This window comes from Zootoca vivipara, chromosome 13, assembly GCF_963506605.1.
Source record: "Zootoca vivipara chromosome 13, rZooViv1.1, whole genome shotgun sequence".
Lineage (NCBI taxonomy): Eukaryota > Metazoa > Chordata > Lepidosauria > Squamata > Lacertidae > Zootoca > Zootoca vivipara.
The window spans coordinates 23,592,853-23,616,010 of NC_083288.1; the positions used below are offsets into that span (position 1 = coordinate 23,592,853).

Here is a 23,158-nt window from a genome sequence, read left to right on the forward strand (position 1 = left end):
GGCACCAGAAGTCACTTCCACGCACGTCTGGACATGCGTAGAAACGACTTCTGGTGCTGTGCCGCTGCTGATCCCGGATTTTTCAATCCGGAAGTTGACGGGTATGCCTCCCGCTCCTTCTTTATTAAATTTGTATAGCGCCCTGTACCCACAGGTCTCAGGGCAGTTCATAAAACGCAAGAGCTAGCAGTCTGTGTCTCAGCTGTACTACTTCAGACTCCTGGTAGGACGTCATGTCATAGCAAAAGCAAAAAAAGTATCCTCCAAACAAACCCTCTAATACAAAATAGTCCTTACACACAGTAATGCAGCAGAGTGTTCTAGCCTTTTCCCTGACACACTATTTTATTGTTTGCAGGGGTGTGTGTGTGTGTGTGAATCTAGATATATGAAGAAGAAGAAAACGCTGTGAAAATGCTTTTTAAAAAGTTTTTAAAATTTATATTGAATTTGCCATTAGCTCACCATCGACCATCTAGTGTCACATTTGTATAATGCACTTTAAACACACTTAAAACATTCTATTTGCAGCTATATAGCTGAGTCCAGTGTGTATCCATGCCTGGGTTGTGCCACTTCAGTCTGCTCACATGATTGAATGAGATTCCTTGCATGATGGGGGTGGACTAGATGACCCTTGGGGTCCCTTCCAGCTCTACAATTTTATGATTCTATGATTCATGTGAGCACAGTGGCACAGTCCAGGTGCACATTGCTAAACCCAGCCTACTGTTATATGCTTATCTGGGATTCCGTTTATAGGAAGGCGGGCCACCTTTGTTGAATGGGGAGAGTGCATAGGCAGCTGGGAAGGGGGGGACTGCTTGTTCATTGTCCTTCAGAGTGTGGCCTCCCCCCCCCATTTAATGCAATTTCCTAGTCCCTTGTGGAATCAGGATGGACAGAGCAGCAGCAGGAGGGTGGTGGTGGTGTGTGTATTTAATAGCTGATAGTAAGAAGATGCCGCAGCTCAGACTCAGAAATAGCAGGGATGTTCTAGAGGAGTCCGGAAATCTCTCCAGCCAACCTTGTTAAGACAAGATTAGCTCTCGGTGACCTTGCCCAGAGGGTAAATAGGGTGGATACTGATTTAGGGCCACCAGCAGAGCTGTCCAGCTGGCCTTCATTTGAGCTGATGGGGGCGCTTATTCCACCTCAGAACAAGTTTCCCAGGCAAGGACATAAGAACAGCTCCTTCTGGACCAGGCTAAAGGCCCATCTTATCCCAGAGTTCTCTTCTCAGAATCGCCAACCAGAGGCCAGCCAAAGGAATCACAGGAATTAACCTGGCATACGCCAGAAGCAGCTTTGTCATGCTGGCCACATGACCCGGAAGCTGTCTGCGGACAAAAGCTGGCTCCCTCGGCCTATAGAGCGAGATGAGCGCCGCAACCCCAGAGTCGGACACGACTGGACCTGATGGTCAGGGACCTTTTTTATGTTAGTGATATCCATTCATTTGTTGGGCTTCCTTGTTTTCACCTTTCCTCCCGTGGAAACTCAGAGCCGCCCACAAAGTTATCCCACCCACTCCTAAGCAGCCACCACAACAAAACTGTAAAGCATTAGTTAAAAACCTATAGCAGAATCCACTGCATAAAAACATAAGCACAATAACTACCAGTAGCAGTCAGACCTGGGTAGACTCGCATTCCTCAAACTATGTGCCAGAGGCTTGAATAAACTGCAATGCTTTTAATTGACATTTAAAAACCATCAGAGAGAGGGAAGAAGTAGACTTCCCCAGGGAGGGAGTTCCACGTATAGGGGCCACCACAGAAAAGGCCCTGGCATGTGCCACCGCCTTACGGATCGCTCCCACTGGTGGAACCACAAGCAGTGCCTCTCCTGCAGATCTCAAAGCAGGGGCTGGCAAGTAGAGGGAGAAACCTCTCAGTTGTTTATAGCTGGGATGTCACCTGCTGTACAAAGCTAAGAGCCACAGCTATTGCAGTGCTCGTTTTTTCATCTGGCCATGCCCAGTTTTGTCTCTGGTCCCACCAACCTTTACCATTTGGCCTCCAAAAGATTGTCCATGAGGGTATGTGGCCCTTAGGCTGAGAAGGGGTTCCCCATCACCCTGTTCAAGCTGCACACCTGCTCCTTCAGGAGAAGTGCAGCTCTATCCACAAAAGGCTCCTGAACCCGGGAGCCACTGGGATTCAATCTCAAGGCCCTCATTACTGCCTTGAGACACTGGTCCCGCATCTGAATGCCCCTTCCTAACTCAGGTGGAATTGAGAGATAGTGTTGGGTATCATCTTCGTACTGCTAACACTCAACTCCACATAGATGGATGACAGCTGCCTGCACACACAGAGATGTTGAAAAGCCCTGGAAACAAGCTGGAAGCCTGTGGAAAATATGTGGAAGCCAGCAGATCGGATCCAGGATGATGCCATGGGTCAATAGCACCCAAAGCCACAGAGGGATCAAGGAGAATCAACAAGGTCACAGTAAAGGTAATCAACCAGGGTGAGCAAGGCCATTTCAGTGCCAAACCCAGACTGAAAAGTGTCTAGGGCTTACGGAGAGATTTGATTCAGTTCACATTTAAAGGCCAACCAACCAAATCCACATTTTACCAAAAGAATATGCAAACCAAAACGCAGCCATGTTTGAAATGCACATTTGTCCAAATTTTGAGCCGAGTGGGGATTTGAAGTCTGGCCTACCCAGATCCTAGTCTAGGGGTCAGCAAACTTTTCAGCAGGGGGCCGGTCCACTATTCCACAGAGCTTCTGGGGGGCCGGACTATATTTTGAAAAAAACAATGAAAGAATTCCTATGCCCCACAAATAACCCAGAGATGCATTTTAAATAAAATCACACATTCTACTCATGTAAAAACACACTGATTCCCGGACAGTCCGCGGGCTGGATTTAGAAGGCAAATGGGCCGGATCTGACCCCTGGGCCTTAGTTTGCCTACCCATGTCCTAGTCCAGGCATAGGCAACCTTGGCTCTCCAGATGTTTTGGAACTACAACTCCCACGATCCCTAGCTAACACAGCCAGTGGTCAGGAATCATGGGAGTTGTAGTTCCAAAACATCTGGAGAGTCAAGGTTGCCTATGCCTGGACTAGTCCAACCCTCTGACCACTGCACCACACAGGCTCTCAAGAGTTGTCTGTACACACGGGGAGGTGTGTTTTCAGACTAGTGTACAACCGTGTTCTCTATTCCTATCCCCTCAATGCACCCATACACAGACCTTCCTATCTATACCATGTCTGTATTTTGCAGAGGTGGCCAAGATACCATCCTGCTTCCTCTTTTGCCTACTGGATTCCTAGACAAGTTAAACATGGCGAGGGAGAGTGGCACATCCCTGCAGCGCCAGTAGGTCTGCCCTACCAGGAAGTGACTTGAGAAAGCACTCTCTGCATACACATGGAGGCAGCGAGCACTTGAGGAGGGCATTCTCAGCACCAGGCAAATTATAGCCATTCTAGCAGAATGAGCTTTAGGTTGACAAATCACGTGGGACAGGGTTGACATGGAGAGGGTGACATCATATGTACAGTACCCTGAAAAGTCACCTGCATCAGGGACTGTGTTCACATTATCCCGCGGTGTGCGTACGCCCCCTAGAGTCCCGGTTCCCCTGGAGGTCACTTACAGAAATACTCCAGGGTCTCCTCAGTCTGCTGCGGAGTGAGGCTGCTAGCAGCGTCGAGAGCGATGAGCGGCGTGTGAATCCAATCGCCGTGGTCGTACCCAAACACGGTGTCTGCCCGGAGTTGGTACAGGGGCAGCTGCTCTCCCAGGAGGCTGATGATTTCAACCTCAGGGACATTGGTGCAACTGCAGAGCTCTGTGGGGAAGAGTAGAGAAATATTACGGCTTCGGCCAAAAAAGGATTTGCGAAGGAGAGAAAAGGGGTCTTTGGTCTTTAATTTAATTCAAGCTGTACGTGCTGCATTCGTGCAAACTGATGCAAAGCAGATACTGGGTTTATATCCCCTTGTTTATATTTTGTGACAAATTCCTTCAGAATTTTCTTGGGAGGAAGTGAAGTGATTGGAACAATGGGTCCTGCTTTGGAATATAGGCTGTCAGGAACTTGACCTGCGATGTTCATCACCTTGGAAGCCAAGCTGGAAATGTTACATGTTTCTGCCGGTAAAAACATGGCTTTGGCGTTCTCTGCCTGCGGAAACAAGGGATGGAGGGGAGAGGATAAGGGGACTTGCTAAACCCCCCCCCTTCTACACAACAATTAAGGGGTGTGCAGGAACCCTGCCCTTCCCCACCCAACCTGGCTATCCAACCTGGGAGAGTCCTTGCTGCAGGAATGGGGCACCCGTGGCTCTGCAGAACATACAGAATCATCTAGCTCAGTGTGGCAATGTGGTTAGCGCGTCAGATTAGGGTGACCAGGGTTCAGATCCCCACTCAGCCGTGAAATCCCCTGGGTGGCCTTGGGCCAGTCATAGGCGTTCATCCTAACCTACCTCGCAGGGTTGTTGTGTGAGGATAAAATGGGAAAGGAGAGAGATACTACCTTGAGCTCCTTGAAAGAAAGGTGAGATATAAATGTAATGCATACATACATTCCATAAAAATATGGAAGTCTTTTCTTTCTTTTTAAAAAAAGAACTTTTGGGGGTGAGTGGCTTCCTTTGCAATGTGTGAGTTGACTCACTTGCTTGAGATCTGGAATAATTAGCATGGTATAGGAAATTTTCTGCAATGCAATAAATCCACAATACTAATTCCGACCCACTTTCTGTAATTGCTAAACCTGGAGCGTGAGGGTGTGCAGAAGGGCCACACGCGTCCCCTTTTTCGAGAGTCTCTAGTCTAGCAATTGCAAAGACAGCTCTGATTTTTCTTTGCCTCTTCAACCAGCAATAAATCGCTGCTTTCTCTACTACTGAAAGAGAACTGCTGCCTCCTTGTGGGCAGATGTGGATAGAAAACGCAGCGAGAAAGAAATTGGAGGTTTTCAGAGGGAGAGAACCGGAGGCAGGTAACAACTATTCCAGAGGGGACGGAAGTTGGTTTGAATGAGGAGTTGCTGCTCCTGTGTGTGAAAACTCATCCAACCTTGTTTTCAGCCAAGCAGCTGCTGCAAGGTTTTGTAACTGTTCTGAAAAGCTGCAAAACTGGTTTAGCAAGAGGCAGCAGTAAGAGCGGGCTGCCTTGTGCAACAGCCACCGCAGATGCCAGCTGGTGCCTTCCATCTGGTTGGCATCACGCAGTTGAAGGCTGCTGATCACGCTCTCAAACCCCATCCAGCTCCCTTAAAGGATATTATCTGCCTCCAAGCCATAGCTGCCAAGTTATCCCTTTTTTTAAGGGATTTTCCCTTATGCTGAATAGGCTTCCTCGCGAGAAAAGGGAAAACTTGGCAGCTATGCTCCAAGCTCCTCAGCTCATGAGAGAAAGTTGATTAACAGTGGCCTCCATTTTCCATCTTTCTTCAAGGAGTATGGGATTCTTCAAGGAATGTTTTACACCCAGGATGTAAAACACAGCAGGATTGCCTTGCAGAGTTATGTCTCCATGATACCACTTTGAACAGCCATGGCTTCCCCCAAAGCATCCTGGGAAGTGTAGCTTGTTATGAGTACTGAGAGGCTGTGAGAAGATCCCTATTCCCCTCAGAGCTACAATTCTCAGTGTTTCTTGAAAAGAGGGGTTGACTGTGAAACCACTCTGATAATTGTAACTCTGTGAGGGGAATAGGCATCTCCCCTCAAAAAAACCCTCTCAGCCCTCTTAACAAACCACAGCTCCCAGAATGCTTTGGGGGAAGCCATGGTATCATAGCGCTTTAAATATATGGTGCCTTGCCCTTACTCCGCGTCAGTTTTCGGAAAGCAGAGCTATGTTCTAACGCTTGGCAGAAGGATCACAAGAGCCTGTGGCTATACCACAGAGGCCTGCCAAACAGGGGTGCCATTGGGGGGAGACGGGGGGGCTGAACCCCCCCCAAAAAAATTCAAGGAGGGGGTCAAGCTCCCTCAATATTCTGCAGCTGTGGTGGGCCCTGCTGGGCCTTCCCAAGGCTGCGGCAGGCCCACGAAAAGTTGGGCAGAACCAGGCACACATGTGCTGCCAAATGTCATTGGATTTTAACCAATGTTCAACCCTAGCCTGCATGAGCAACCTTCAAGGCTCATTTGCTTATTTAATAATATTTATACACTGCTTGATTGAAAAAAAAAAAACCAACAACAACCCAAAACAAAACCTCAAATTGGTTTGCAAAAAGAGAAAACAATAAAATCAATATTAAAAACTGCAACAACACTTTAAAACATACAAGAGTTAAAATAGCAAGGCAGATTATAAATTGGCTCGGCTTTCTAAGCGTTTAGGTAGGCTTGTTTAAATAAGAATCCTTTCAACCGCCGCTAAGAAGAGCGCATTGAAGATGCCTGCTTGATATCCATAGGCAGGGAGTTCCAAAGTGTCGGTGCTGTTATGTATTCAGTGGGCTGAGCTTGAGTCTGGACTAAGGAATCTGAGCCCCTGTGTTCTGATTCGATACATGATATCCAATCACAGAACATTTCAGGATTTGGGCCTCTGCCATTGGCCCTTAAACTCTTGAGCCATGATTGGAAGTTTAGACAGCCAATCGCGTTGGGAGTGGCCTTCAGAAATGTATATAAGCAGTTGCTTTGCCCCTCTTGTCCAGTTCTGTTAGTTCAATAAAGGTTCTTGCTGTTATGACTGTGTCTTGCATCGTGGGTACCCACCTACACTTCAGGTGCTGCCACGCCAAATGATAGAGTTCTTACCAATGCGGCACGGATATTATGCGGCACCAGTGGCAGTGCAAATTCCACTGATGGAAGCGGTCGCGTGGGCACACGTGATGGTAAGGCGATCTCATAGGTCAAACTGGTCCCAAGCATGAGAGCCGCAGTAGTCCATCAACATCTGGAGGGCCACATGTGCCTCCCTGTGCTACACAGAGACCTTAGAAATCCACATGGAAGGAAGGTCCACAGTTGTCCCGTATCCTGTGAGCCTCATTTTAACAGGCGGCAGCCGGTGGAGAATGATTCATTGGGGAAAGCAGGGCAGCTCAAACTGAAAGACAGACTCAGCACAGCCCATTGTGCTTGCCAGCACTAGTCCCAATGGCAAACAGACATCCTTTTTTTCCATATCGGCTCCACCCAGGCACGATGGTTCGATTTCATTTTAATCAGAAGTTGCCAACTTAGGCGTGATTGGAGCCAAACCAGCTATGTTTGCAGGGAGTGGCACAGCCTGATCTCCTGGAGAGCTGCAGGTCTGTACTTGTGAAGACTGTTCTCAGGATCTGGGTTCCCTTTTCTACAGGGAATTGTTCAGAGCTTCTTTAAGGTAGCAAAGATTGAGAACTGCCACAGCTGCTGGAACCAGAGTTTTCTGGCGAATCCCCTGTCCACAGGCAGGATTGTCTCTCTTTGCCACCTTTCTCTTCACCCTAGCAAGGATCCTGTATCTCTAACACAGGCATCCCCAAACTTCGGCCCTCCAGGTGTTTTGGACTACAATTCCCATCTTCCCTGACCATTGGTCCTGCTAGCTAGGGATCATGGGAGTTGTAGGCCTAAACAGTTTGGGGATGCCTGCTCTAACAGTTACACAACGGGTAGAAATTCAACAGGCTTCCCATCGCTGCAATTTTGTGCAGGGGAAATGTTGCACCCACTAAATTCTGCCTCCCTTACAAACAGTCCTAAGCCATGTTCCTGCCCAACTCTAAAGTCCCTTTTAAAGCTGGGATGGCTCGGTCAGTAGAGCACAAGACTCTTAATTTCAGGATTGTGGGTTCGAGCCCCATGTTGGGCTAAAGATTGCTGCATCGCAGGACTAGATGACGCTCAAGGTCCCTTCCAATTTTACAATTCTATGATTCTATGAAATCGGTGTGACTTATAAGAGCTGGAGTTCTTGCTTGCTGCAGTTCTTGTTTCGCCGTCCTGGTTGCATTACATCTACAGCTGCAAACTTTTAAGCCAGCCACTTCTCCTGCGTCATGATCTGCAAACTGCAGAAGGCGGTGACGCACTCTCCGTGCTGTAAAACAGGGTTGAGGAAGTTGCAAGTTCAACCTACTGGTTTTGTTGAACTCCAATCAACCCTAACTGGCACGACCGCCGGTCACCATTGGACAAAAGTCCAGCAGCACCCAGAGTGCCTCCAGTTCTCCATCCTTGCTGTCAATAAAGCTACTGTAAAATGCATAGCAGCAGCCTGGGATGGTATTTTTTTCTAAGTCAGTTGCCATCATATTTACAAGTGGATAGAAATTGCCGTGTGTGTGTGTGTGTGTGTGTGTGTGTGTGTGTGTGTGTGTGTGTCTCCAGTAGGCATCGAGTTAGATTCCAGGTTTTCTGGGTTGGAGCATGGGCCAAATAGGATAAGGACCCCAACTTTGGGACTGTCCCTGCTGTTGGCAGAAAGGTTATGTTTCCATAAAGCATCATTTCATTTCCTTAACTGAAGATAGTGCAAAGCCCTTCCATTCCCTAAAGAGCACTTGTGTAATAGTGGAGAGTTTAAGTGGGCAAGCTGTGAACCAGGAAGTCCCTGGCTCAAATTGCACCCCAAGCATAAACTTTAGGCAAGTTGCTGTTATCTCAGCCTTAGTCCTGAACTTGCAATGCAAAGATAATAATATGGACCTTCCTCTTTATGCTGTTGTAATGTGTGAGATAACATTTCTGGCTGCGGTGGTACCGTCAGAGGAGATGTCCTGAGCCCCACTGAGAAGAATGAGCAGGATGCCCCCCCCCCCAAATGCAACAGGACTGTCTTAACACATTTCACATGAATACCCCTTACTTCTGAGTAGGCATGCATAAGATTGCGCTGAATAAGAACGCATGCAAAATAAACTATTCCAGTTCAATTCCTTCTGAGTAAAATAGGACTTATTCTGAGTACTTTTTTAAAGGGCATATACAACTTTACAGTGGTACCTTGGTTCTTGAATATAATCTGTTCCGGGAGTCCATTCGACTTCTGAAGCATTCGAAAAACGAGGCGCGGCTTCTGATTGGCTGCAGGAGCTTCCTGCACTCAAGCAGAAGCTGCGGCGGACGTTCGGCTTCTGAAAAACGTTTGGAAACCGGAACACTTACTTCCAGGTTTTTGCCGTTCGGGAGCTGATTTGTTTGTCAACTAAGCCATTCGAGAACCAAGGTTCCACTGTATATTGAATTTATACTCATTTAACAGCTAAGGCTTCTTCCAACACACACACACACACACACACCGAGAATTGCAGGAGGCTTCCAAGAATCCTTTACTGTACATCTGCCCTCCTTCTAAAACTACATTTTCCGGAATTCCCTGAGGAAAGAATAGCACTCTCCGATAGCACTTTAAACAGTCATGGCTTCCCCCAAAGAATCCTGGGAACTGTAGTTTGTAAGTGTTGTGAGGAGACCCCTGTTCCCCTCACAGAGCTGCAATTCCCAGAGTTCCCTGTGAAGAGAGGTTGGCTGTCAAAATACAGGCATGCTCCCCTGGCAGTACCCACCAGTGAGGGTGGTTGCATCATGTTGCTTCCGTCGCCCATCCGAGGTTGAGGGAGAAGCTGCCGGTGCTTCGCTGAGGAGGAAAACGGGCTGGTTACTATCAGGAAGGCTCCGGCCTGGCTGTGCCTGTTCCAAAGCTGATGTGTCCAGTTTGGCTGGTGTCACGGGGGGGGGGGCAGGATGTAGCTTTCACGTGCGCAACACAGTACCAGGCGTGGGTAAGGGAGAATGGTGCAGGACTCTACCTCTGCTCCACACCTGGGGAAAGGAAAAGAAGCAGAGTTAGCATACCCTCCAAGCGTCCTGTTTTTGCAGGGACAGTCCCAGAATTATGAAAGCTATCATCCCAGCTTCTGATTTGAACCCGGAATGTCCCTGTTTCCATCGCCAGTGCCGCCACCACCGCCGAGCTCTGGGAGAAGGATGAGCTGGCACTCGTTCCGAGTGGCAACGTACCGAAGTGACTTCAGAGCAACCCATTGCAGCCCAACAGGATGGCCCCTCAGGAATTTGTCACACATACACATGCACACACACACACACATGAATCTGCAAATCTGTCTGTGCTTGGCTACCCAGAGCTTAAATGCATGACCTTTCACACACCCTTTCAAAGTAAAATAAAAAAAATTCCTTCAGTAGCACCTTAAAGACCAACTAAGTTTTTATTTTGGTATGAGCTTTCGTGTGCATGCACACTTCTTCAGATACAGTGACAAAGACATGCATCTGGAGAGGATCCCTAACTTGAGAGAGAGAGAGAGAGAGAGAGAGAGAGAGAGAGAGAGAGAGAGAGAGAGAGAGAGAGACCTGAAAATGCAGGACAAAACTGCATCAATACGGAACGTAGCATTTTACATTGAAATACGGGACAATCCTGTATTATGCAGGACAGGTGGCAACCCTACATTTAAAACACATTTCTCCCTCCCTCAACCGAAGAATCCTGCAAATGGTAGTTCATAAATTTTCATAGAGATTAAAGAATTGTGGAAGGGACCCTGAGAATCATCTAGTCCAACCCCCTGCGATGCAGGAATCTGCAGCTGTCCCTTATGGGGATTGAACCTGCAACCTTAGTGTTATCAGCACCACACTCTAACCGACTGAGCTATCCTGGCCAGTCAGCCTGACATCAATACCAGGAAAGATTCTAGAGCAGATCATTAAGCAAACAGTCTGTGAGCACCTAGAAAGAAACTCTGTGATCACTAAAAGTCAGCATGGGTTCCTGAAAAATAAGTCATGTCAGACTAATCTGATCTCATTTTTTGACAGAATTACAAGCCTGGTAGATGAAGGGAACGCTGTGGATGTAGCCTATCTTGATTTCAGCAAGGCCTTTGACAAGGTGCCCCATGATATTCTTGTAAAGAAGCTGGTAAAATGTGGGCTAGACAATGCTACCATTCAGTGGATTTGTAACTGGCTTACTGACCGAACCCAAAGGGTGCTCATCAATGGCTCCTCCTCATCCTGGAGAGTAGTGACTAGTGGGGTGCCACAGGGTTCTGTCTTGGGCCCAGTCTTGTTCAACATCTTTATCAATGACTTGGATGATGGGCTTGAGGGCACCCTGAGCAAGTTTGCAGATGACACCAAATTGGGAGGGGTGGCTAACACCCCCGAGGACAGGATCACACTTCAGAATGACCTTAACAGATTAGACAACTGGGCCAAAGCAAACAAGATGAATTTTAACAAGGAGAAATGTAAAGTACTACACTTGGGCAAAAAAAATGAAAGGCACAAATACAGGATGGGAGACACCTGGCTTGAGAGCAGTACATGTGAAAAGGATCTAGGAGTCTTGGTAGACCACAAACTTGACATGAGTCAGCAGTGTGATGCAGCAGCTAAAAAAGCCAATGCAATTCTGGGCTGCATCAATAGGAGTATAGCATCTAGATCAAGGGAAGTAATAGTACCACTGTATTCTGCTCTGGTCAGACCTCACCTGGAGTACTGTGTCCAGTTCTGGGCACCACAGTTCAAGAAGGATACTGATAAGCTGGAACGTGTCCAGAAGAGGGCAACCAAAATGGTCAAAGGCCTGGAAACGATGCCTTATGAGGAACGGCTTAGGGAGCTGGGTATGTTTAGCCTGGAGAAGAGAAGGTTAAGGGGTGATATGATAACCATGTTCAAATATATAAAAGGATGTCATATAGAGGAGGGAGAAAGGTTGTTTTCTGCTGCTCCAGAGAAGCGGACACGGAGCAACGGATTCAAACTACAAGAAAGAAAATTCCACCTAAACATTAGGAAGAACTTCCTGACAGTAAGAGCTGTTCGGCAGTGGAATTTGCTGCCAAGGAGTGTGGTGGAGTCTCCTTCTTTGGAGGTCTTTAAGCAGAGGCTTGACAGCCATCTGTCAGGAATGCTTTGATGGTGTTTCCTGCTTGGCAGGGGGTTGGACTGGATGGCCCTTGTGGTCTCTTCCAACTCTATGATTCTATGATTCTATGATTCTATGATCCTACTGCCTAGTTTTATTAGTATTGTTATTTATTAAATTTATTAGTCACTTTACCTTGCCCAGAAGAACCCAAAGTGACTTACAACCAAGCAACCAATAAACCAAGCTAACAAACAAATTCACATAGATACTTTAAAACCAATGGAGGGGGGGAAATGAATACATTAAAAACATCCCACTCACTTCCAAAAGGCCGCAGGTAGTTAAAGGCCTAGTTGCAGAGGAAAGTTTTTGCCTGACCCTTGTCGGTTGCCCCTCACAGAGCTACAATTCCCAGCACACTGAACAAACTACAGTTCCCAGGAGTCTTGAAGAGAAAATGTGCATTGTATATATGGTGTGACTGTACGCAGCCCCTGATTTATGTGGTTTGACAGTAAAGATCAAATAAAGCGACCTCTCCAATGTTCAGAGACTTTCCTCCAAAGTGGGGAACTGAACCCTGGGGAATTCCTTGAGTGAGTGAGTGAGTGAATGAATGCCTTAAGTGAAAGACAGGTAGAACAGACAGACCGACAGACTGACAGACCGACAGACCGACAAAAATAATAAGCCGGCAGCTTGACATCGACTTGGTTCCCTGTCACTTTGTCAGATAAACTTTCAAGGCACCAAAGGCAGGGCATCCTGTTCTTCCTCTTCCAAGGTGCTCCTGGTATCTCTCTCTCTCTCTCTCTCTCTCTCTCTCTCTCTCTATATATATATATATAGAGAGAGAGAGAGAGAGAGAGAGAGAGAGAGAGACACCCAGGTGGTGCTGTGGGTTAAACCACTGAGCCTAGGGCTTGCTGATCAGAAGGTCGGCGGTTCGAATCCCTGTGACGGGGTGAGCTTCCGTTGCTCGGTCCCTGCTCCTGCCAACCTAGCAGTTCGAAAGCACGTCAAAGTGCAAGTAGATAAATAGGAACCGCTACAGCGGGAAGGTAAAGTGTTTCCATGTGCTGCTCTGGTTCACCAGAAGTGGCTTTGTCATGCTGGCCACATGACCTGGAAGCTATACGCCGGCTCCCTCGGCCAATAATGCGAGATGAGCGCGCAACCCCAGAGTCGGTCACGACTGGACCTAATGGCCAGGAGTCCCTTTACCTTTATATATATATATATATATATATATATATATATATATATATATATATATGGTAAAGGACCCTGGACGGTTAAGTCCAGTCAAAGGCAACTATGGGGTTGCGGCACTCATCTCGCTTTCAGGCTGAGGGAGCCGGCGTTTGTCCACAGACAGCTCATGTGGCCAGCATAACTAAACCGCTTCTGGCACAACAGAACACCGTGACTGAAACCAGAGCGCACGGAAACGCCATTTACCATCCCGCCACAGAGGTACCTGTTTATCTACTTGCACTGGCGTGCTTTCAAACTGCTAGGTTGGCATTTCTTTATGTAGGAACAAAACGAAATGAGCTGTTTGAGGTTGCTTTCCTGGCTAGGGCGTACCCACTTGGACATTGGCACAACATTGGAGATTTATTGCTGGTCTTGCGCTGGATTTACAGCACAAACAGCTGCATGTGTCACCTGGGAGTGAGGGTTGTTGCAGATGCGTAAAACATCACGTACCAGGTGGCAAGGCTGAAGGAAGGTGGACTTTCCTCCCTAGGTCACGAGGCTCCAGAGAGAGAATGCAGATCAAAATATGGAACTAGCGGGGAGTGTCAGCTACTGAGTTAAATCATTCCTTAGCGCTTCCTCCCCCCCCCCCCTGCAATTCTGTTCATTCTCTCCTTGCTTGTGTCTTGAGCAAGCAGATTTGAGGACTAAACTACTTGCAAGGTTAAACAAAAACACAGCTATGCAGACCATAATACCACCCTTCAAATTAAGGGCCCAGAATCTCAGGTAAAGGTGCCTAAAAATAAAGATGCACCAGACACGCCTCCCTGGAGAGAGCACTCCACAAGCAAGGGGCCACCACTGAAAAGGCTCTTGCATTGCCCATCCCCCCAAACCTCCCATAAAGGGGGGGACACACACAAAGAAGGGCTCGGGTGAAGCAGATCCATCTTTTGTTTCCACCTATCTGTTTTATTTTTTAAATAAATTTATTTCTTTGGTTTTTCAAATTAGAATTTTACAATCACATATCCAACATACAACATAAAATCTGCTGGACTTCGCTCCTCCCCTTTGTGGGTCCTATTATTAATCATTTCCTCCTTCATCTTTTCTTATAATCCAAATCTTTTGCATCTCCATTATATCCAAAATTCACCATTAAACTACAAGTGTTATTCCAATTCTGCTAATGATTTTAACTTTTTACAATGGTTTTTAAGGTGAATTATCAATTTCCCCCCTTCCTTATTAAAATTTTGGTCTTCCTGATTCCTGATTCTTCCGGTCATTTTTGCCATTTTGGCATAACCCATCAACTTAATCTGCCATTCTTCTCTGGCCGGGACTTTGTCTTCTTTCCATTTGTTTCCACCTGTCTCGAAGCAGCTGCACTGGCTGCCAGTTTGCCTCTGGGCCCAATTTCAAAGCCTCCAAGCCCCTGGCAATGAGATCCACTAGCCAACCAAAAGAGGAACCCAAGCTTTTCTCCACAGAGCTCAACTGAACTCACGTGTCCTGTTTATATCTGGAGAAGGGCAATAAAGGAGCCTTTTACGACAAGGGCACCTCCCTGACAGAAACTCTCTCCTAGGGCACGAAGGCCTCATCCCATCATGTTTGTTTATTACCCGAGCCAATGGCCGCTCCTCTTCCTCGTCTGCCTTGTGACTGCCATTTGGAGCCACAAGGCACCATGAGCAGGGTGGGTTATTATCAGATGCTCTCAGACAGCTGTCTCCCGCTTAGAACTTCGGCTGAATTTCAATTCCTTCTCCTTGCAGAAGCAGAGGTGGGGCCTTCCCATCAGCTAAGCCGAGGTTCTTAAACAACAGATTCTGAACACTGCTAAGTCCGCAGTCCTAGTGTGCTCCCAGGCTCCTAGAGCAAACTGAATAATTGCTCTTCTGCCATCAGCACCAAGTGGGTTTGCAATGGGCTTTCTTCCACACTTGGGTGGGATATTGTGCTTTTACTAGGAGTGTATCCCACTGTGTTGAGTCCACAATAGCCGGCATGGCACAGCTGTCCTTTAGGTATCACTTTCCTACCCCACCTTTCTTTACAGCAGCTGCGCCTTCCCACTGCATCTTCAACAACAATCCTGTGAGGTAGGTTAGGCTAAAGAGATGACGACTGGCCCAAGGTCACCCAGGGAGCTTCAGGGCGGTCTCCCAGGTCTGAAGTGAAGGGCGTAAGGCGGGAGTTGTTGATTGCTAGCTCGGCAGAGGCTCCTTTTATTAGCACAATATGCAAAACCAGTCAGATACATTTTGGACTGTGCCCTTTACACATCCTCCAATCATGAGGTTGTGGGCTGGTACAAAGTTATTTTGGTACCTGTTTCCACAGCATCACTTTCCCCTTTAACCGAAAGGAGACAAACAGGTCACAGACAGGGCACGGCAGACTACAGTCATGCAGTACACCTCAGTTCTAGTATTTTCAGTTTAAGTACTCCGCGGACCTGTCTGGCACAGATTAATCCACTTTCCATTACTTTCAATGGGAAAGTTCGCTTTAGGTTAAGTACAGACTTCCGGAACCAATTGTGTTTGTAAACCGAGGTACCACTGTACTAAGAAAGCAAAAGGTTAGACCGAGGGCATGGCGTTCAGACAGCTGCGGCTTGCCTGTGGGTGGTAGTGTGCCTCACGCCCGGTGGTCATTCCTACACAGGTCTCAGTCCGAGGAGTGAGGAATTGGATCTGGCTGGCAGACCCAATCAGGGCCATCCCACCTATGAGGCAAGGTGAGGTGGTTGCCTCGGGTGGCAGGAGCCACAGGGACAGCAGATCTGGCTTCCAGGGAATGAATTGCCCACTGCTGCAGTAGCAGCAACAGCTGTGGCAAATTCCTTGGCGCCTGGATCTGCCTTCTCCTTGGCAGCCCCCACAGTGCTGCCTCTACAGGGAACTCTTGGGAAAGAGGAGGTGCTGCTGGTTTCCTCCCACCCCTAGGGAGCAAATGGCAGGGACTGCCCTCTAGGGACTCTTGGGGTCTGCACCCACCTGGTGCAATTCAGAGCAGGCCCTTTTTCTCCCCACAACGGCCTTGGATTCCCACTTCAAACTTCAGGTAAGGTGGATTCAATTCCCACTTTGTTCCCAATGTAGATGTTCACTTATAACTTCTTCCCAGTCTGGGGAAGGGGGTCACTATTTTGTGGTGTGCCTCAGGTGGCCAAATGTCTTGGGCAGCCCTGATCTCCACACACCTCCGCAGGGCCCCCTTTGGCATGTGGGTGGGGCCACACAGCTGCCAATCACCTGATGTCACAATGGCATCAGCTGGCCTGTTTTGTCCCCATGTGCTCTGAAATAAAATCAGGCAGGCACTACTTCCTAGCACCAAAATTCTACAGGTTATCAGCCCTGGGAGAAGTCTTGCATGCAGCGCTATCCAGGCATTGACAATGAGCTGCCGGTTGACTCTTGGGAAGACCTGTGGGCAACACTTGGGGAAATGCTGCACAAAGTGCTTTGCAGGCACCTCCCACCGGCTGATTGTCAGGGCCTGCAAAGCGTCTTTCATCTAAACCCCCGTCTTTACCTGTCACACTTTTGATGTCATGTATTCACCCTAATGACCTCATGGGCCAACAGGGGAGTCCTAACAGGCTTAATTTGACCCACAGGCAAAAGATTCTCTTCCACTCTGTCCCAATGGAACACTCTAACCGCTACCCTGGGGGGGAAAGATACAGTTTGCCCCCTTTTAAAATAAAACATTTCCCCCCTCCAATTCCTTTTCTTTAAGAATCAATTATTTAACTCCACCCTGCCCCGGCCCATCTCATGCTGTGGCCTAGAAAGCTACACAGCGACTTCGCTTACAAGGGCAAAATGACATCCACGTGATCTGGGCATGCTGCAGCAAAGCCCGTCTAATGGTGCAAAGCAAGAAGCCGGCAGGAGTCTTCCTGAGCTTCCTGTCTGCAAACAGAGGGGCTGCACTGGCAGAGAAAACTGTGCAGCCTCAGGAGTGGGAATCTTGGCAGCCAACCAACCTCTCAGTGTGGGACGTTTGCTGTCAGGTGGGATAACAGGACAAGCCAGGACTCCACACCTCGGGGATGTGCACAGGTTGCAGCCCTTCGGATGTTGTCGGACTCTAAAACCCATCAGCTCCTGCCAGTCTGGCTAACAGTCAGGGAGTTGTAGTCCAGCAATGTCTAGAGTGCCAAAGGTTCCCCACCGACCGGCCGGCATACTGGATGTTCCAAATTGCAGCCAGCAATGTCCATCCCACCCGTCCATTCCTCCCTCCCAGCCTCCCTTTCCCCCATCTTAACAGCTCTAGGAGAAGGAAGGGCACAGACCGTGCTGCTCTTCGTCTTCGTCCCTCTGCAGGCTCCGGTGTCTTTCTCCCCTTGGGAATGAGCTGGTGTCGTCCGTGAGTCAGCTCTCAGATTCCTTGGCTGCCAGCGATGTGTGGCTTTGCAGCTTTACTTGGCCTGGTTCCTGTTGGCATGTTCGCTCTGCCTGCAGGGAGAGCCCAAGACATTTTGCTGCCTGAGGCAGAGGACAAGATAGCACCCCCCCTCCCAATCCATGGGCAGAGGCTGACCGGCCTGGCCTTTCAGGGCTGGCACAAGGCTTCTGGGAAGCCTTCAGCCAGGGCTGTGCATGGGCCCTATTTGTTCTGCCACAGCAGAAGCAGCAACACCAACTTTTGCATATCTGTGGGCCAGAGAGCACTACATTTGGGGTAAATTAAAATGACGGGCAGCCATGGTGGAAGGGAGCCGAAACCTGCATTGCTGCCCACCCACTGCTAAGACATCTATCTCGGGTACCAGAGAGGAGGGTGGCAAATGGCAACACAGTCTGGTCAAGGTATTAAGCCAGGCATCCCCAACCTTCGGCCCTCCAGATGTTTTGGACTACAATTCCCATCATCCCTGACCACTGGTCCTGTTAGCTAGGGATCATGGGAGTTGTAGGCCAAAACATCTGGAGGGCTGCAGTTTGGGGGTGCCTGGTATTAGCTCTTCTGAGCTGGTGCCTGATCTGGCCAAATGCTGACCAGTGGCCATTGTTAAGGATGAATATGTTGGTTTTGGTGTCTTTCATTTTTCCAAACTTTAATTCAGTTCTCCACATTTCCACAGAAATTTGTTGTTGTTATTGTTGTTGTTTTGTTTTGTTTTAATACTACTAATAATAATTTATTCTTTATACCCCACCCATCTGGCTGGGTTCCCCCAGCCACTCTGGGCGGCTTCCAACAAAACATTGAAATACAGATATTCATCAAACATTAAAAGCTTTCCTAAACAGGGCTGCCTTAAGATGCCTTCTAAAGGTCTGGTAATTGTTTTTCTCTTTGACCTCTGGTGGGAGGGCGTTCCACAGGGTGGGTGCCACTACTGAGAAGGCCCTCTGCCTGGTTCCCTGTAACTTGGCTTCTCGTAGCGAGGGAACCGCCAGAAAGCCCTCGGCACTGGACCTCAGTGTCCGGGTAGAACGTTGGGGGTGGAGACGCTCCTTCAGGTATACTGGACCTTCAGGTATACTTGATAAAGCCCTTATCAAAACTTGTCAACATTCTGCGGATAGATTTATTTTACTACTTTTTTATTTGTATGCCGTTTTGACCGACATATACATTTTTGCAAGCGATTGCCCCTAATATGATGCAATTCTGTATACTACTGCTTTTTCCTTCAGGCTTCCTGCATCTGCCTTCTGCAGTCGGTTGTCAGAATATTCACAAGTCTGAGCAGTATATAGCTCCCAAGGCTCACCCACAAATTGTGATTTGAAAGGAGTCAATTAATGATTTTTTTAAATATATATACCGTATATAAATTAATAAAAATAAAAAGGAGGAAGGAATGGCAGCTGAAAATGATGGAAATACAGGCCTAAGTAGCAGGTTAAGAGAAGAAGAAGAACGGGTGTATAAAGAGGAATGGGAATTATTTGTGGAGTTTTTGGAAAACAATTGTAAGCAAGTGAAAACGCTAGCGGGATTTTAATAAATTCAACAGCATAATGTAGATTAAGATATAATGGAAAGAAATAGATGGAGGAAACAGCGTATGCAGTTACTTTTAAGTACAAGGAACCATGGAAGGAGAGGAAGGGAAGTCGTTGGGTGTATTTAATTTAATGGTGGAAAATGTATATCTGAAAATTTTATATATATATATATATATTAAAAAATAAAATAAAACTAAGGTTGTGACAAGACTTGCAGCCACAGAGAGTCCTGATGCTAGTATTTATAATAATAATAATGATAATTTATTATTTATACCCCGCCCATCTGGCTGGGTTTCCCCAGCCACTCTGGGCGGCTTATTTAGGTGATTGCCAGGGCTTGGTGCTGATAGGATTCAGCCACCCACTAACCGCCAGCTCTCTGGCCAAACTACTAGACCTGTAAGGCAGGTTGGGGAACCTGTGACCTTCTAGATCAGGGGTAGGCAACCTAAGGCCCATGGGCCAGATGTGGCCCAATCGCCTTCTCAATCTGGCCTGTGGGTGGTTCGGGAATTTGTGTGTTTTTACATGAGTAGAATGTGTGATTTTATTTAAAATGCATCTCTGGGTGATTTGTGGGGCCTGCCTGGTGTTTTTACATGAGTAGAATGTGTGCTTTTATTTAAAATGCATCTCTAGGTTATTTGTGGGGCCTGCCTGGTGTTTTTACATGAGTAGAATGTGTGCTTTTATTTAAAATGCATCTCTGGGTGATTTGTGGGGCATAGGAATTCGTTCATTTATTTTATTTTTTCAAAATATAGTCTGGCCCACCACATGGTCTGAGGGACGGTGGACCGGCCCACGGCTGAAAAAGGTTGCTGACCCCTGTTCTAGATGTTCTTAGACTACAATTCCCATCATCCCTGACCATTGTCTTTCAGGCTGGAGCTGATAGGAGCTGTGGTCTAATTCTCTTTGGCGATCACTCGTAGCCGAGTAAGATTGTCTTCCATAAACACGGTTTTCACAATGAGTCCGTAAGTGACTGTGGTGGCCAATTCTGGATCCACACTTCCTTCCACAGTGGGGACATTGAGGGCCACAGATTCTACATCCCTGCTGCAAGGAGGCCAGCCAGGCCTGTAAGAAAACATCTGAAGAACAGGAAGCCAGTGTTACTCTAGAGCAACTCCCACATCAGGCTCACTGAGGAGTACGGAGACTCCACTGCTGCGGTTTAACTGGGCCAGTGAACCCTAGACTGTCCTGGCATCAGGGGCAAAACCAGCCTTTATTTCACCCAGGTTAAAGACCCAGTTTCCCGGATAGCTCCCATGTAGCCTGGCATTTCTTTCTTTTCAGTGCTAATGTCTCTCTGTGTGTGTTTTCGGCCAATGAAAACAATGGAAAGATCAGCTTTCTCTATAGCCAAGAAGTAGACGCCTTTCTATTCTGTCTGCTGAAGAATTCTGTGCGGCAGCAGAGTTTGCATAGTTCTTTAGCAGCATTCAAAGCGATGTACATCTTTGACGCTCTTGGTGTCAACATAGCAGTCTGCGCTCAGCCCGTGGAGCCACCCCCAGGTGCCAGCCTTCTTGCCCTTAAGCCAATGTACCTGTTGCCAAATAGCAGTCTCCCTGCCAGCCAGGAAAAAAATCAACTGCTTAATAGCTCCAAGCTGACTGCACCCAGAATAAAATGCTTGGCCATTGTCTAAACAAGGAGCCAGGGGGGTGGTGAAAGGAGAAAAGAGAAATACCACCTGCCACAAAAAAACCCCACCAGTTTGATTTAGGAGCCATTACAAGAAATGGGGAACAGAGACAATGAGTTGTACAGAATGCTGAAGTCCTACAACGTCACCTGGAATTCCTGCATGGCCCCATTCTTATTTTGCAGACTGCACACTGCCCTGTCTACATACTTCTATGTCGATCCCCGTAATCCTAAGGACTAGCAACTTGATATACACGGTTTTAAATGAAAGCAGAGATTCTTATCATGCCGAGTGTTTCAACAAATAAGACATTCTATCCATGCACAGAGCAGCGACGGGACTGCAGAATCCGGGCATAAACTGACGACAATCTGATAAAGGACTCGATGCATCTTTTTAGCTATGCGCTGCTGCAATCTCAACTGTGCACCGAAAAGTTCCCAGGTTCCATTATCTCCGGCTGGGGAGACCCTGTCCTGAAACCCTGGAGAGCTTCTGCCAGCCAGATGGACCACTGCTCTGAACTCAATATTAAGACAGTTTTTTCCGAACATTCCCAATGATCCCGAAGGATCGATTCTGCCACACAGTTCTGGGCTGCCTGGGACACAGCAGCCACTTCTGCTGGCTAAGGCTGAGCGCCCACCAAAGTCATCCAATGTGAAACCCCCACCTCCCCTCCCGCCATTGGCGAAACATCCTCTGGCACGCAAGCCTATTCATATTTCGCCCGGGGCCTTATTATGAATGCTACTAATGAACCGTGAAAAGCTATTAACTACGTCCCGGCTAATCAAACTTTTTAGCCAAGAGGGAAAGGGAAGCAAACTTGTTCTTTCTTTCTTGCTTTCTCTCTCTCTCTCTCTTTCAAAAAGTTAAGGCAAATTAATGAAAATTAGAAGCAGCATGTCTAATTCGCAGGAAGGAGATAGCGGGGGGGGGGGGAGGGGAGACGGGGGGACGGACAGGACATTTCCCACTATCTTCTTTTCTATTGTTGCTTTGCACAAATGGAAAGAAAAGGCAAAACTTCTTTGTGTGCATTTGGGGTGGAGGGGAGGCGGCGAGGATCTGGGAATGTTAGCGCTGACATCTGAACAACCCAAACATTGCTGATCTCTTTTTAGCTCACAGATCCTCACTTCCCCCGAGTTTCTATCCTATGTGTTCCATACAAGTTTGCAGAACTTTTGTCGAGTGATGAGATCCTAAGGTGTGGAGGGGGGGGCTGTGAAAACTTAAGGGTTTATCCTTTTTTTCTTTCTACGATTACTCTTTTCTGTGAGAAGATTGCCCCTGCTTTTCATAGCCAACATGAAAGACAACAGTTCCTCGACCGCTGTCCCCTGTCATGGCGATGGGGAGTTATGGGGAAGCTGCACCTGTTGAATTCCTGTCTGTCCTGCAGCGGCTCAAGGCAGAGGGTCCCACTTAAAACAACACACACATATACCTCCAGCCTAAACCTTAGGCGAGGCCCTTGGGATGCTTGCAAATTCAGTGTACAGCCATGTACATCCCTCTTCCTGCCGTTATAAAAACACACACACCCATCCCTTTTATTCTTCCCTTCTTCTCTTGCAAGTTAGCTGCTTTAGCAAAAAAAATCAAAAAAATCACAGAGTAAGCAAATTTGACTTACTTTAACCTCTTCTTGTGCCCGAAGTTCTCCTCCTCCTCCTCCTCCCTGCGCCTGATACAGCCCAGAATGAACTGCTGGAAACTTTCGCCTCTCCTTTCTTTCTCTTTCCTCCAGCCTGGTGAACAAAGCCTCTCCGCCAGCAGGTGCGAAGGCAGAGAGGGCTGGCCACACTGCCTGCTGGGAATTGTAGTCCAGACGGGAGCAAACGAGGTTATTTATAGTCCCTAGCTGGAACCTTATTCCCCGAACCTCTGATTTGTTCGTGTGCAATATCTGGCTTTGCTGCGGGGGCGGGACCAGGTAAGTGACAGAGTTTGTGCTCTTGTCAAGCAGGAAAATGCTTTCATATTAATTTTTTTTTTTCATTACAAACTCCCCACCTCCAGTATTTCCCATATCTGTATTTATAATATTTATTTTAAAGAATATCCAGTGCTGCTGGTGTTGTTGCCTCGGTGCTTTTTCTTAGTTTTGGAGCATTCACACCTATCCTGAGTGTTGTCAAAACTGAAAGCTTGCTTCCAACATTTTTGGTTTCTTTTAATTAATTAATTTTCTTTTTCCAACATAAACACCTAACAGAAAAATAAAGAAAATGCAATACATTTGAAAGGGGGAAAAAATACAATACCTGTACACATCACCAACCAATTCACTAAGAAATTATCTATTGCCGCTGCATATTCTAATTTTTCTAGTCGTTTCCTTCCAACATTTTGAGCATCACCTGATTTAGGGGGGGGGGGGAAACACCATCCCTTTGGAGGTTGGGAGAAGGCAATCTGTCAGTCCGGCAGTACAACCTAGCCCCAGCGTGACTACAG

General features: G+C 47.5%; 1 long non-coding RNA gene across 1 annotated transcript; it reads right to left on the bottom strand.

Moving 5' to 3' along the window:
• Positions 1-9,563: 9,563 nt before the first annotated feature.
• Positions 9,564-22,557, bottom strand: LOC118094829 (uncharacterized). The gene is made up of 3 exons (XR_004693782.2): positions 22,335-22,557; positions 17,364-17,526; positions 9,564-9,753 (listed from the first exon to the last, which is right to left on the bottom strand). It is a non-coding gene; the product is annotated as an uncharacterized LOC118094829 (long non-coding RNA).
• Positions 22,558-23,158: the final 601 nt, after the last annotated feature.